Source organism: Wyeomyia smithii, chromosome 3 (assembly GCF_029784165.1).
Source record: "Wyeomyia smithii strain HCP4-BCI-WySm-NY-G18 chromosome 3, ASM2978416v1, whole genome shotgun sequence".
Lineage (NCBI taxonomy): Eukaryota > Metazoa > Arthropoda > Insecta > Diptera > Culicidae > Wyeomyia > Wyeomyia smithii.
This window is the reverse complement of record NC_073696.1, coordinates 67,919,458-67,933,884: the sequence shown is the minus strand read 5'-3', so window position 1 is coordinate 67,933,884 and position 14,427 is coordinate 67,919,458. Positions and strand designations below refer to the sequence as shown.

Genomic DNA, 14,427 nt, shown 5'->3' with positions numbered 1-14,427 from the left:
GTGCTTTATCAAATTCAACGGCTGTATTTGAAGGAATAAAAGAAAACACTATACGATCGATTCGGCTCTACTCGTTGAGCAAAATGCGAAGATGAATTATTTACTGTTCGTTGTTATAGCAACTTTACTAATAAATGCTTACACAGGATAGTGTAATTGCTGTCTACTAAATTTATAGTTCCTGAGACACATGTACTAATTATATTCCGGCATTCCCAGTAGTGGAAGAGGACGGGAGACTAGTGCGAGCTATGAGTGATGATGGCTTTCAGTGTATTTTTGTTTGCTGAAAAATAGATGGTGAAGTTCTGACTCTAGCTCATCTTGCTAATATGTTGTTATTAAGCGATTTCATGTAGACAACTACATTTTTTCTTGCTCTTATTATGTATCTTTTTATTCTAAATACAATTTATTTATTTGTAAACTTTTCTAATATGTCATTTTATGGTAAAGGCGAAATACACAACATAAGAATGAACTAATCTTAACTAACTACTGAAAAGTCAGTGCGTCTTGAGCTGCCCGACAGATCAGACGTATTTTCGGTTGCTTGTGGACTGGTCTTTGACTGCCTATAGCTTCAAAGTTTGTGTTTTGTCAGTGTGCCTTTTAAAGATTACCTGGAAGTTAACTTACATCAGTCTTTCTCAAGACTACCTATTTCTTTCTTTCTCAATACTTGCAATTTGATAATATATTTGAACTTTTTTCGTATCACCTGAAATGGCAGGACGAAAAAAGAAACCACGCATCGCTACGGGGAGGAAAAGAGAGGCATCTCTTTCTGAAACTAGCTTATGCAGTGAAAATTTATATGATATTCTGCCTGAGCAAGAAGCCGGCGAAATTGAAATGTTCGAAAGTAAAACTATTCAAAGTGAAATTTCTGTAAAAAATGAGAAAGTTCCACCTATTGTGGTAACTATTTAATATTTGTGGCTTCTGAATTTAATATTTTTAAAAGAGAACTTTCTACGTTTCTCTCCGACGTCAAAGATACTTATCAAATTGGCCGAAGAGGCGAATGCCGTTTACTGGCCCAAACATTGAAAGATTGGAATCGTCTTATTCAGTATTTAACTGAAAAGATGTATAAATTATTTACATATGATACGAAAAGCGCCAAGCCGTTCAAGGTCGTATTGAAAGGTCTCACCAACGATCAAACCGTTGATGAGATCAAAATTACTTTGACAGAATTACTTGGTAGAGCCCCTACCCAAGTAATTCTGATGAAACAAACATCACGAGGCGAAAACAGTCAGCGAACTGGAATTTCCCTTGTAAATTATTTAATTCATTTTAACCGCAGTGAGGTTAATAACTAAAAATTTTTAAAAAAGCACATGCTTCATATAACGTGCGTGTAAAATGGGAATTATATCGAAAGTTTGGCGGAGGTGAAAAGCATATCACCCAATGCCGTGTTTGCCAACGTTATGGTCATGGTTCAAAGTTTTGTAACATGGACCAAAAATGCCTCATTTGTGGAGACTCTTCTCACAAAAAGGACACATGTCCTGTGAAAGAGAGTAAAAATTTTCGCTGTGCGAATTGTAACGGCAACCATATGTCGAATTTTTATCAATGCCCAGCCGGTTTAGCAATTGTTAAGGCAAGGCAAGGTAAACAAAATTCAAAACAAACTTCAAAACAAAATTCTCCAAGCGTACCAGTGACTCATAGTTTACCTACTCCTTTGCATACCCGTTTAACTTATGCACAGGTTACAGGTAGTTCGAACATTATACCGCCTAGTGTTGGTAGTTCGAAAATGACCGTTAATATGGGTAAGCAAAACACGCTAGAAAATAATTGTACACCTATTACTCCAGCTAATATTGCTGCCGAAAATATTTTTTCTAATGTCAACAGCCTGGGGCCTATTACGGCAGGTAAACTTTCTTTTTGCAACAGGCAATGTTCGATCTTATGAACGCCATGTTGCAGGCAAAATCAATGTTTGAAGCCATTCAAATAGGCACAAATTTTACTATTGCAATTGTTTCTAATTTAAAATTTAGCAATGATTTTAAATAAAACAATTAAAATATTAAATTGAAATGCTCGCTCATTGAAGGCCATTGAGAATGAGCTTTTTAATTTTTTAACAGTAAATAATGTGCACATTGCAATTATTACTGAAACATTTTTGAAACCTAACATAAAATTAAAATATGATCCCAATTACGTGGTTCATAGATATGATAGGATTCAGGGTTCCGGCGGTGGAGTTGCAATTGTTATTCATCGCCGAATCAAACATCGTGCTCTTCCCCATCTTGAGACGAAAGTTATTGAAATTTTGGGAATTGAAGTTCAAACTGAACTTGGGATTTTATTTATTGCCGCAGCATATTTACCATTTCAATGCACACGCGAGCACAAAAATTATTTTAAAGGTGATTTACAAAAACTCACCAGAAATCGTTCGAAATTTTTTATAATCGGCGATTTTAACGCTAAACATCGTTCATGGAATAATTCTCAAAGTAATTCCAATGGCAAAATTTTATTCAATGATTGTTCTTCAGGATACTATTCTATTTTGTCTCCGAATAGTCCTACATGCTTTTCTTCTGTAAGAAACCCTTCAACAATTGATTTGGTGCTAACAGATCAAAGTCATGTATGTAGTGATTTGATCACACATGCTGACTTTGATTCTGACCATCTTCCAATAACTTTTTCTTTATCACTTGAATCAGTTTTAAACCCTATGAGCTCTGTTTTTAATTATAGCAAGACTAATTGGGAAAGCTACAAAACTCATATTGAGAGAAATTTCAATAATGAGCTTGATTTGCAAAACGAAGTGAATATTGATTCCGCTTTGGAAGCATTAAAATGTGCAATTGTTGATGCCAGGAATTATTCTGTTCCAAAGGCTCAAATGAAATTTGATTCACCAATAATTGACGAAAATCTTCAACTTGTAATTCGTTTGAAAAATGTCCGCAGACGTCAATATCAACGTTCTCGTGACCCTGTTTTTTAAACTATTTATAAAGATTTACAGAAAGAGATTAAACATAGATATACTCTTCTGAGAAATAAAAATTTTGAGACTAAAGTTGAAAAATTGAAACCATATTCAAAACCTTTTTGGAAGCTGTCGAAGATTCTTAAGAAACCTTCAAAGCCTATTCCAGTTTTAAAAGATGCTGAACGTTTTCTTGTATCCAATGAACAAAAGGCTCAAAGACTTGCTCAGCAGTTTGAGAGTGTTCATAACTCAAATTTGAATTTTGTGAGTCCAATTGAAAATGAAGTCACACGTCAATTTGATTTAATTTCTTCCCAGATTTTTTTACCTGCAGAAATAATTGAAACTAACTTGAATGAGATTAAATCAATTATTAAAAATTTCATTAATATGAAAGCACCTGGTGACGATGGAATCTTTAATATACTAATCAAACATCTCCCTGAGAGCACAATGGAATTTTTAGTGAAAATTTTCAATTGCTGCTTCAAAATTGCATATTTTCCCAAATTATGGACAAATGCAAAAATTACTCCAATTTTAAAACCGGATAAGAACCCAGCTGAAGTTTCAAGTTATCGATCAATCAGTTTGCTTTCTTCAATAACTAAACTGTTTGAGAGAGTTATTCTAAACAGAATGATGTCACACATCAACGAAAATTCAATTTTTGCAAATGAACAGTTTGGATTTCGCCATGGGCATTCCACAACTCATCAATTGCTCAGAGTTACTAATATGATACGAGCTAACAAATCTGAAGGTTATTCCACTGGAGCTGCTCTTTTAGACATAGAAAAGGCATTCGACAGTGTTTGGCATAAAGGTTTGAAACTGCAAACTTCTAATTTTCCAATTCTCCAAATCAAAATTTTAAAAAATTATCTTACTAATCGAACTCTGCAGGTTGTCTATCAGAATTCAAAATCTGATAGATTTCCTGTCAGAGCAGGTGTACCTCAAGGTTCAGTCTTGGGTCCAGTCCTGTACAACATATTCACTTCAGATCTTCCTGATTTGCCTCCAGGATGCACAAAGTCATTGTTCTGCGATGACACAAGCATTTCCGTAAAAGGAAAAAGTCTTCGTGTCATATGCAGTCGATTGCAGAAAAGTTTAGATATTTTTTCTTCCTACTTGCAAAAATGGAAAATCTCTCCCAATGCTTCTAAAACTCAAATGATAATTTTTCCGCATAAGCCTAGGGCTTCTTTCCTCAAGCCAAACAATAATCACGTTGTCAAGATGAATGGGGTTATTTTAAGTTGGTCCGACAAGGTTAAGTACTTGGGACTAATTTATGATAAATGTATACATGCCAAGTGCATAAAATATACGAGATGTTTATATCCTCTCATTAACAGGAATTCTAAACTTTGTTTAAATAACAAACTTTTGATTTACAAACCAATTTTTAGACCAGCAATGCTTTATGCTGTACCGATCTGGTCAAGTTGCTGTTCGACAAGAAAGAAAACGCTCCAAAGGATTCAGAATAAAATTCTGAAAATGATTTTGAAGCGTCCTCCTTGGTTTGGTACACTCGAATTACATAGACTTACTGGTGTTGAACCATTAGAAGCTATGCCAAATAAAATTATTAACAATATTCGACAAAAATCGTTGCTACGATAAGCTCTCTTTATAGCCAATAAGTTAGCAATAAAGTTAGTTGTAAGTTTACTTCCCCTTTTTGACAAGTAGGTTTAAATCCCTACGAATGATAAGTCCTAATTGCGAAAGCAAACAAATCCTAACAATTAAAATTACAAATTTCTAACAGTGTTGAGAAGTCACCATTTGTGTTTCTCAAATTCAATTTAATCTCAATTTTACAAATTTATATTTCGTATCAGTGAACGCAAGATTTCCAGACAGATACAAATCATTATGAGCACTTGAATCGAATCTTAGAGCTTAGCTTAGCTTAGCTTGGTTATGACTGCACGTGTCAATGATTGCAATTCCGTGATGGGTCCAAGCCACTCAAGATGCACTATGAATCAACTGACAGAACGATTGGGAGTTGTAATTCCTTCTCAATATGCATCACTCAATGACCCGATTTTTTATAGACCTATAACGGCGCCGGCCACGTCCTCACAATCAGGTGGGGATATCGTCGGTTTCGTGCAATACGGGCACAACTCGAAATTTTTCAATTTTAAAATTTTGATGTCAAACGATGCCAAATGCGGTTAATTTTTATTTCATAAAAACTTGTAACACTTGAATCGAATCCTAAAATCGGTAAAGTGAATTGGACTAAGCAAATGCTTAGCGAATTGTTCTTTTTTTTCGTTCTGGTATAAATAAGAACGATCCACAAATTGAATGCCAAGTAATACCAAAATGAATCCATTCTGTTCGCTTAGAAATTTCTTATCGCATTAAAGTTACGGAACTGAAACACATGCCTCACATCGCTTGTAGTTTCACGCTAAACGCCTTTACATTTCAGATCCAATAATCAAATCAAATCACCTGATTCGATGTGCGCTGAAAAATTTAGGTATAAAAGAAAAAAACACCCCGCTACATTCGGTTTGCAAAAGTTCCACTTTACAATGAAATTTTTCCTTGTGTTCGTATTAATAATGGCTCTGGCAATGAATACTATTTCTGGTTAGTATTTTGCTTTCTAAACGGATTTGATTGTACTTCACAGTGAGAAACATTAAAATTATATTTTCACAGCATTACCAGATCCAGAAGCACGTAGATCGAAGCAAAAACCTCTGGGTAAGGACTATTCTAAGCCTTGGTGGTGGGGATAAAGAAGCACATAGAGTGAACAAACCATGATATGAGTTCATCAAAATATGATTTTACAGACAAAAAAATAGAAATAAATTGCTGTATTTCTTCACGATAATTGTGATGATATCATTTAATAACGGTTGTTTACATATTTCGTAATTGTACACTTGCGGATTTCAGATTTAGGATTATTCATTTACGGTCTTATCTACTCAAAATCAAAGTACATCATGCACATTTTAATTTTTCGTAGAGTGAAGCCATCTAAAATGCTAAAAAAATAAAGTAAATACTGTGACGGGCTTAAGGGCAAAGAATCTTCAGGTAAGTACAATATTGTTGAATCCGGTAATTTGAAATGGTTTGGTTTGGCTTAACCGTTATGTACTCGGCAATTTTGAAACACGTAAGTACTCGGCAGGATACCCGGGTACCCACAGTAATGAAATGCTTTTTACTCCTTCAATTCTTGACCGATTTTCGATCTTGACCCATCAAAAGATCGGAAAATTTGTCTATTTTCAGTATACGTAACCTAAAAAGCCATTCGTTCTCATATGGTTCCTGTAAATCCGAATCACCGGGACCAGGTTCAAGTTCGGAAATCTGCTCCGAAATAGCCATTTTGAACAACTCATCAGATTAAAAAAAAATTAAATTAAGAAAATTAATGAAAATCAACTCCTAGAGTGATTTCACGAATTTCGATACCAATGTTGTTCGGTTTGATTGACAATTATACTAATTTATCTCATCGGTACGAACTAATTTGTATACTGCTAATTTGATGATTACGGTAAGGTGGCGAAAAGTGAAGCAATTTTTTCAATATCCTTGCATGGTCCTGACATCTAATTTGCAATATCCTTATACGGTGCTGCCATCTAGTTTTCATTTACATCTGGCGGATTATGCACGATAATGCTAATAATCAGTTTAAAGCGCATTTAAGTCATCAGATGGCAGCTCTAACCGTTGTAAAGGTGTCGTGGGCAAAATGTATGTAAACACTGGAAGTCAGGTATCTTGTTCTAGTCATGTATGCTATCAGATTATGAAATCGCACAAATATACGCTGCTGCTCGCAGTACCGTTCGAAGAATTCGTTTGCGAGCAGGATATCGTTCTTATCGAGCCAGCAAACAACCAAACAGAACGTTCCGTTACCAAAACTCGAGCTCGGCAATTATACAAGTAGGTTTGGAAGAATGCCTCAAAAATCGCGTAGGTTTCTACAGCAATCTTATGCAGAAACCTGCCAAAGAAAACCACTGCCGAAGCCGTTCGTTACTCGACTACCTGTCAGTTGCCACTACAGCCGGGAAGTCATCCAATGGTACCGTGATAATAATGTAGATTTCATCTATAAAAAACATAAATCCACCAAACTGCCTGCAATTCTGGCCTATCAAAAGATTTTAGGCAATAATGAAGTGGAAGCTTAAAAGAAGTGGGAAAACGGCTCGGGGCGCAACTCATATGACCAAAATATGGAACAAATGTGCCAGGGAAGTTGACTCCGGAGGTTGCAGCGTTCGATGGGAGGAATAAAGAAGAAAGTGCGAGTTTCCATTAGAAAGGAAAAGAAAAGATTCGTATTGATTTTTTTTCTTAAAGTACATTAAATTACCTTTGTTTTGATGTATCAACCTTATTTGTACTTCAAACCGTTACCGAGATACAGATGACTTCATTATTCCGGATTCTAAATGGATAGAGTTTTTAGAGTTTCTACTTTATGAGAAATCTAGAGAAGAGCGAGCGAATCGTTAGACTGATTTAGTTAGAACATATCTGTTTTTTTCTACCAGTTTTTATTTGAGTGTCAATATCCTATGAGTAGGGATACCATTTGGTCGGGGTTAGAAATCAGGACAACTTATTCCGGTACAAATTCGATATGTGTTTTTTTAGGTATCAATAAATAAAAGACGTAATTTAAGATTTACACTTCAAACTACGTCACTCGTTTATTCATTTAAAGTGTTTCTCGGACGATACAATTTTGCAACTTTGATTCATTAGGCATTAGTAGATACCTGAAAAATGCAGCACACGTAAACTCTTTAAAACTGTTTAAAATTACACGGTTTTTTGATTTTTATATATCAGTTGAAAGAGTGCAATTTTCTGAGCAAAACGTAATTTTTAAAAATGTTTATCGTTGTCCTCCGATTTTTAAATGAAGAATAGCAAACTGCTCGAAATACCTCAAATGACAATTCTCCCATATACCGTACGTGTGCGAAATGTTATTTAAGACATTTCGAGCAATTTTTTATTCTTCATTTAAAAATCTAAGGAAAATGACGATTTTAAAATTTTTTAAAAATCACGTTTTGCTCAGAAAACGCGGTTTTTCAAATGATATATGAAAACTGGTATTCAGCTTTCTACGCGCCATAATGGCGGACGCTAAAATGCAAAATTAAGTATTAAATCATCCACCCATTTGACAACTTTGCTCATGCCAATTTAAAGTCTTCACGTATTTTATCAAAAGAGAAATAAATCTGGCAACATTTGTGTTGTCAATTTCTCAGAAATCCCAAAACTGACGTAAGCAGAGAGGTTCGCATATCACGAACACGCATTATAGCGTCCGCCATTATGGTGTGATAAAAATGGATAGCTTTAGGACCCAAAAGTCAGATAGTTGAGGATTGCAAAAACTAGACAATTTCTCTCGACAAAATTCAACCAAAGAAAAAAATCGTTCTAAATGAGTCTTTTTCATTCCGGAGTCAAAATAAAAGTACTGAACAAAAAATTTCTGAACATCCGGCATCATTCAGAAAAATCAGGACAAATGCTAAAAAATGAAAAATAAATCAGGACGCTCCAAACAGATCTCAAAATCAGGACATGTCCTGCTAAATCAGGACGGATGGTTTCCCTACCTATGAGGTGAATATAGGAAATGAAATGAATTTTTTTTTTACTAGGGGAATGTTTGTAATGATTTATTTATGTACTAATATCTATTCAGAATTAATATTGTGTGTTCTGCCACAAATGGGGCTTAATAATGCTCTAAAAATGCACTACATTATGTTAAAGTATAGTATTTTAGGTGCCTAACTACTTCGCAGAAGACACTGAAGAGCTAGGATGTCCCTAAAAAGAGCTATAGCTGTTCAAAGTTGAGTATGTCGATTATAATGCAGAAAATTATAATGCAGAAAACCAGGCTCAATAGTGTTCTACACGGATGGCTCCAGGTTAAACAATAGGGTTGGCGCTGGGGTGGCAGGCCCTGAAGTCAGTCTATCAATACCTATGGGAGAGTGGCCAACAGTATTTCAAGCAGAAATACAGGCAATAATTGAATGCGCTACAATTTGCTTACGACGTAACTATAGACATACAAATATATGCATTTTTTCGGATAGTCAAGCTGCACTAAAAGCACTGAAATCCGTTTCCTGTTCTTCGAAATTAGTATGGTATTGTATTCAATTGCTACAGCAGGTGGCTAGAAATAGTAAAGTAAACTTATTCTGGGTACCTGGGCATTGCGGCATTGAAGGGAATGAAAAAGCTGATCTGTTGGCGAGAAATGGATCAATGCAGTTGTTCATAGGGCCAGAACCGTTTTGTGGGATCTCAGAATGTGCCCTCAAAATGGAACTTAAGAAGTGGGAACAATCAATGATAGAAAACATTTGGAAAAACAATAATTCAGCTCGACAATCGAAAAATTTATTGCACCCCAAAAAACAGTAACCCAGCGATTGCTCAGTATCTCAAAAAAAGACCTATGTACCTACAGTGGCCTTGTAACGGGACACTGCCCAAGTAAAAATCACTTTAAACAGATAGGTAAATTGCAAAATGATGCCTGTCGCTTTTGTAACCTAGATAAAGAAACCTCGGAACATTTATTATGTGACTGTGAAGCACTCTCTCAAAAGAGGAAGCAATTCTTTGATAAACACTTAATACAACCATTAGATATCTGGATGACTTCTCCCAATAAGGCAGTGAACTTTATTCGTTCAATAATACCTTATTGGGACGATGCCTATATTCAGCAAGTGGAAACCATTCAACCTAATAGTGGTACGACACCCTGATAAGGCTTACATCAAATAGGGGCCCGCCACAGAAGATCAAATCTCTGGTCGCAGTGGAAAATGTATCCAACAGGAAAAAAAAAATCTTGTTTTCTGCCAACATTACCAATGTACCGGTGTCAGTAGGATTCCCATCAGGAGTAACCTGTCGTAACGAGTTTATACACTCGGCTGGACCAAGCAAACAAATTTCGTTCAATATTCTAGGCGAAGGTAGAATCTACGACGTGTTTCAGAGGTTACTTCTGATGGAAATCTGACTGACACCGGTACACTGGCAGTGCTGGCAGAAACAATGATTTGCAACATAAATTTCAACATAATCAACTTTGAACAGCTCTAGTATTTTCTTGGGACACCCTAGCTCTTTGATGTCTTCGGCCAAGTTGTTAGGCATCAAAAAACCTATCATTTGAAGTCATGAAACCTATGGTTTGAGCCACTTTGAGCTCTTTAGAAAGGAAAATGCAAAAACGTTGGTTTTTCCATACAAATCTCCATATAAATTAGAAATGCAATGCGCCAAGCGGAGACTAAACCAATCGACTTCCGATAAATTCAGGATTGTTTGGGGCTCCAAATAGAACAAAAAAAAACTTGGTTCTGGCTTTCTGCTATCAAGTTTCGTTTTTTCCATATAACGATTTTCCACAAGCATATCTGTAGCACTACTGAACATGTGACGTATTCGCTTCCAGAATTCGAGAACTGTTAATAGTTAGTTGCCCGCGTGCTGTGTTCACTTATGATATGTGTTGTTAGATCGCAGTGTGTGAAAAAATAATAACAGATTTGGAATCATTCCGTGTGTTCGGCAAAAGACCGAATGAAGATAAATCAAACAAATTTACCCTCTCTGCAGGTTAACTATTTGAATAGTAAAGCTGATAGATTGCCTGTTAGAGCTGTTGTACCTCAAGGAAGTATCTTGGGCCTAGTCTTATATAATATTTTTACTTCTGATCTTCCTAATTTACCACCAGGATGTGAGAAATCTCTGTTTTGTGACGATACAAGCATTTCCGTAAAAGGAAAAAGCTTTCGTATCATATGCAGTAGGCTGCAAAAAAGTCTAAACATATTTTCTTCATATTTGCAGAAATGGAAGTGTTTCTTTTCTCAAACCCACCAACAATCATGTTGTTAAGATGAACGGTGCAATCTTAAATTGGTCTGACCAAGTTAAATATTTAGGGCTAATTTATGATGAAAATCTTACCTTCAGGGAGCACATTGTGAATATCCAAACAAAGTGCAATAAATGTATTAAATGTTTTTTATCCTCTTATCAACAGAAATTCTAGACTTTGTCTCAAGAATAAACTGTTAATTAACAAACAAATATTTAGACAAACAATGTTATATGCAGTCCCCATCTGGACAAGTTGTTGTACAACCAGAAAGAAGATGCTTCAAAGAATTTAGAACAAACTTCTAAAAATGATATTGATGCGTCCTCGCTGGTTTAGCACGAATAAACTACACAGGCTTACTAATGTGGAAACATTAGAAAATATGTCAAACCAAATTATCAATAAGTTCCGACAAAAATCGTTGTAATCCTCAATTACAACGATTAGCTCACTTTATAGTCAGTAAAATAGGTGTAATATTAGATTAAGGTTTAATTTTAAAATCCCTTTTTTTCTTGACAAGTAGGTTTACAATTTTCCTACAACTGTATTCACTTAACTGCGGAAGCAATTACAATCTTTTAATGAAATAAAGCTTAAAATATATGTAATAGTGTTGATATGTCACCGTTTGTGGCAGAACACACAATAAAAATTCTGAATAAATATTAGTAAATAATTAATCCCCCCTATTAAAAAAAATTGCTCTTAGGCGACATCCATAAATTACGTAACGCAAAAAACCCGCTTTTTGGACCCCCACCCCCCCATATGTAACGAAACGTAACGCCAACACCTACCCCCCCATAAAAATTACGTAACGCTGCAGAAGGATTTCCTTGATGAAAATGCTCGTTTTTGGAGAATCTCTCCAGAGATTTTTCGTTACGAAACGTTTAACTCACCTCCCCCCTCCCCCCTATGAGCGTTACGTTATTTATGGATGCCGCCTTATTATTATTGTGACACCAAAGCTGCTTTTAAGCACCTCAAAATTATTCACTTGAAGTAATTATTATTTTTCTGCCATTCGCCAAAATGTTGCTAATCATGGTTATTTTTAACACAATTTCTTTTTCGAAGCAGTGTTCACCTACATCAACGCTGTTTTACAACTTCGAATAAATGGTTTCGGACCACTAGAAAGTGTCATTGATGTTGGCACAGTAATGGCACCTGGCCAGTCTGTTAATTTTCAGGTCATTCCGGGACGGCTATCTTCGAACTAAAACTTCTTTTTACAAGACGAATTATGTACGGGTAGTGTTCTAAAACGAGTGCTGATCGAGCGATCACGGGCTTAGGCATTTATCCATTCACAAGTAAGTTTTTAGCACCAAGTAAAGTAACCACGAACAACACTACTCGACTATAGGAAATTGCTTTCCTTTAGCGGGTTAGTACCAATCACTTTACGCAACTCACTTTTCTCTGTTGAATCAGTACACTTTATTCTTCTGAATTTTAAGAGAATTTCACTTACATAATTGGGAGTGTTAAGTAATAAACTTAAAACGCGAGTTCGAGTTCGAATTCGCAAGTCAATTTAGGTCGTCCAATTCAGTTTACTGTCCAAGATAATACTCATGCCTCTAACTTTTTAACAGAAGTTCAGTAAACACCCATTCAGTGAAGGATGAGACTTGCTTTCCTCCGTTTCGTGAAAAGTATAGTAACTGTTTTAGTGGGATTTATGTTCAGCCCCTCCTAAGTGCACCAACTCAGGAGAATGTCTAGTGTCGTCTAAAGGCGGTTCGACATTGTAACATCACATTTCCCGCGAATTATGAGGACTACATCATCGACATAGCTTGCTTGACCAAAACAGAGGAGAATCCCCCTTGTGAACAGCCTTTTGTTGCTGAGGTGATGATTGAAGCATCTCCCAAGTAGCTGTGATTTCTCTGCTCGAGTGCATATTCTGAATCCAGCTCGTTGTAGCTCAGGAGAGGTGAATTGATCGAAGAATAGGATGTATTGTCAAAAGCGTCTTCAATATCAAGAAAAGCGCATAGCGCCGTCTCTTGATACTTCAGCGACTTTTTGATCACAGTGACTATGTCATAAAAAACAGAGCTGATCTTTGTGTAAGTGCAAGTTCTTGAGGAGCTCATTGCGGATCTGCAATTTTCTCCTTTAACTTCAGGAGTGTAGATGTGAATATTATGGGCCTGAAAGTCTTAGGTAGTGTGTTGTCTTTTCTTCCCACCATCGGAGTGAAAATCACCTTGACTTTCTGCCAGCTATCTGAAATATAACCCACGATGAAGCTTGCTCGGAAGATTATACTAGTCTGGATAGTCTGGGATTGTACTAGTCTGGGTATTATGATTCCATATGATTTTTGTACAAAAATAGGTAGAATGCCATCTGGTCCCGGAGGCTTCATAGGTTCAAAGGAGTTTAATACCAAATTGATTGAAGCTTCCGTAAACAACTTTCGAGAGAGCAGAAATGAGTCGATGGGCACTGTAGACTTTGTCTCCGGATTCTGTTGCTTCACGTTGGTTGTTCGGTGATACATCAGGACCCAGGGAATTACTTGTTCATAAGTATCTGTAGTGATTCCCTAGGTGTGACGGTGAAACTGCCGTCCTATTTCTGCTCTTACTGCCCTAGACCGTTGGTATGGCCCATGGACTTCGCTTTCTGGTGTCGTGTGGCTACGGGTATCGTTTGGATGTCCTCGCAGTACTAGATCATGGTGTTCTGTCGAATATCCAAGCTCCGTCCTTTTAAGGACGACCACATATTTTCAATTAAAACAGTAAAAGTGGGTTTTTGTCTCGAATTAAAACCTAAAATTTAAGATAACATTTTCATTTGACGGAGAAGTAGTATTCTATCTACTACTCTGTCCCAGTAACACTACACAATATTTTCGAATAACTTTAACTTACTTTAGGTAATTTAATGATTTTTAGATTGTTAACGTCTTGATTATCTTATATAAGCTCTCAGGAAACCCCACTTTTTGTCTGTGTAATTGCTAACCATTTGCACCCTGATGAATTCTGACCCTTCAATAAATAATTTTGTTTTGTCAGTTTTTGTCGATATGACCAAAGTGCCTAATCTCAAAAACGCAAGATATATATTCCATATTACATAGAACTCATCCATAGCTGAACTTAAACCAAAACAACAATTCCAAAAAAATGATTAAGATGATAATAAAACGAGAACCGCACAACGTTGTTCTTCCGAGATAGACTGCAAGCTAACTCACTCACATTGATAAACAATCACCAAGAACGCCATTTTCGCATGAGCCTTAGCAACTGGCACACATTTCATCAGCCACATATGGAAGTATTGCAGTCTCTGTATTCTGAAATGTGATCATCGTGTTCTATTATAGCTCAATGAGGATGACTGCAGACGGGTTACTAAAGAACAAACAAATTAGCAACTCGTCTGACACCTAAATTTTACAGTTTGCCATTGTTTTGAATAACGACGACTTTAC

General features: G+C 36.1%; 1 long non-coding RNA gene across 1 annotated transcript; it reads left to right on the top strand.

Moving 5' to 3' along the window:
- The first annotated feature begins 5,434 nt into the window (after positions 1-5,434).
- LOC129726432 (uncharacterized) lies at positions 5,435-5,864 on the top strand. The gene is made up of 2 exons (XR_008728342.1): positions 5,435-5,614; positions 5,687-5,864. It is a non-coding gene; the product is annotated as an uncharacterized LOC129726432 (long non-coding RNA).
- Positions 5,865-14,427: the final 8,563 nt, after the last annotated feature.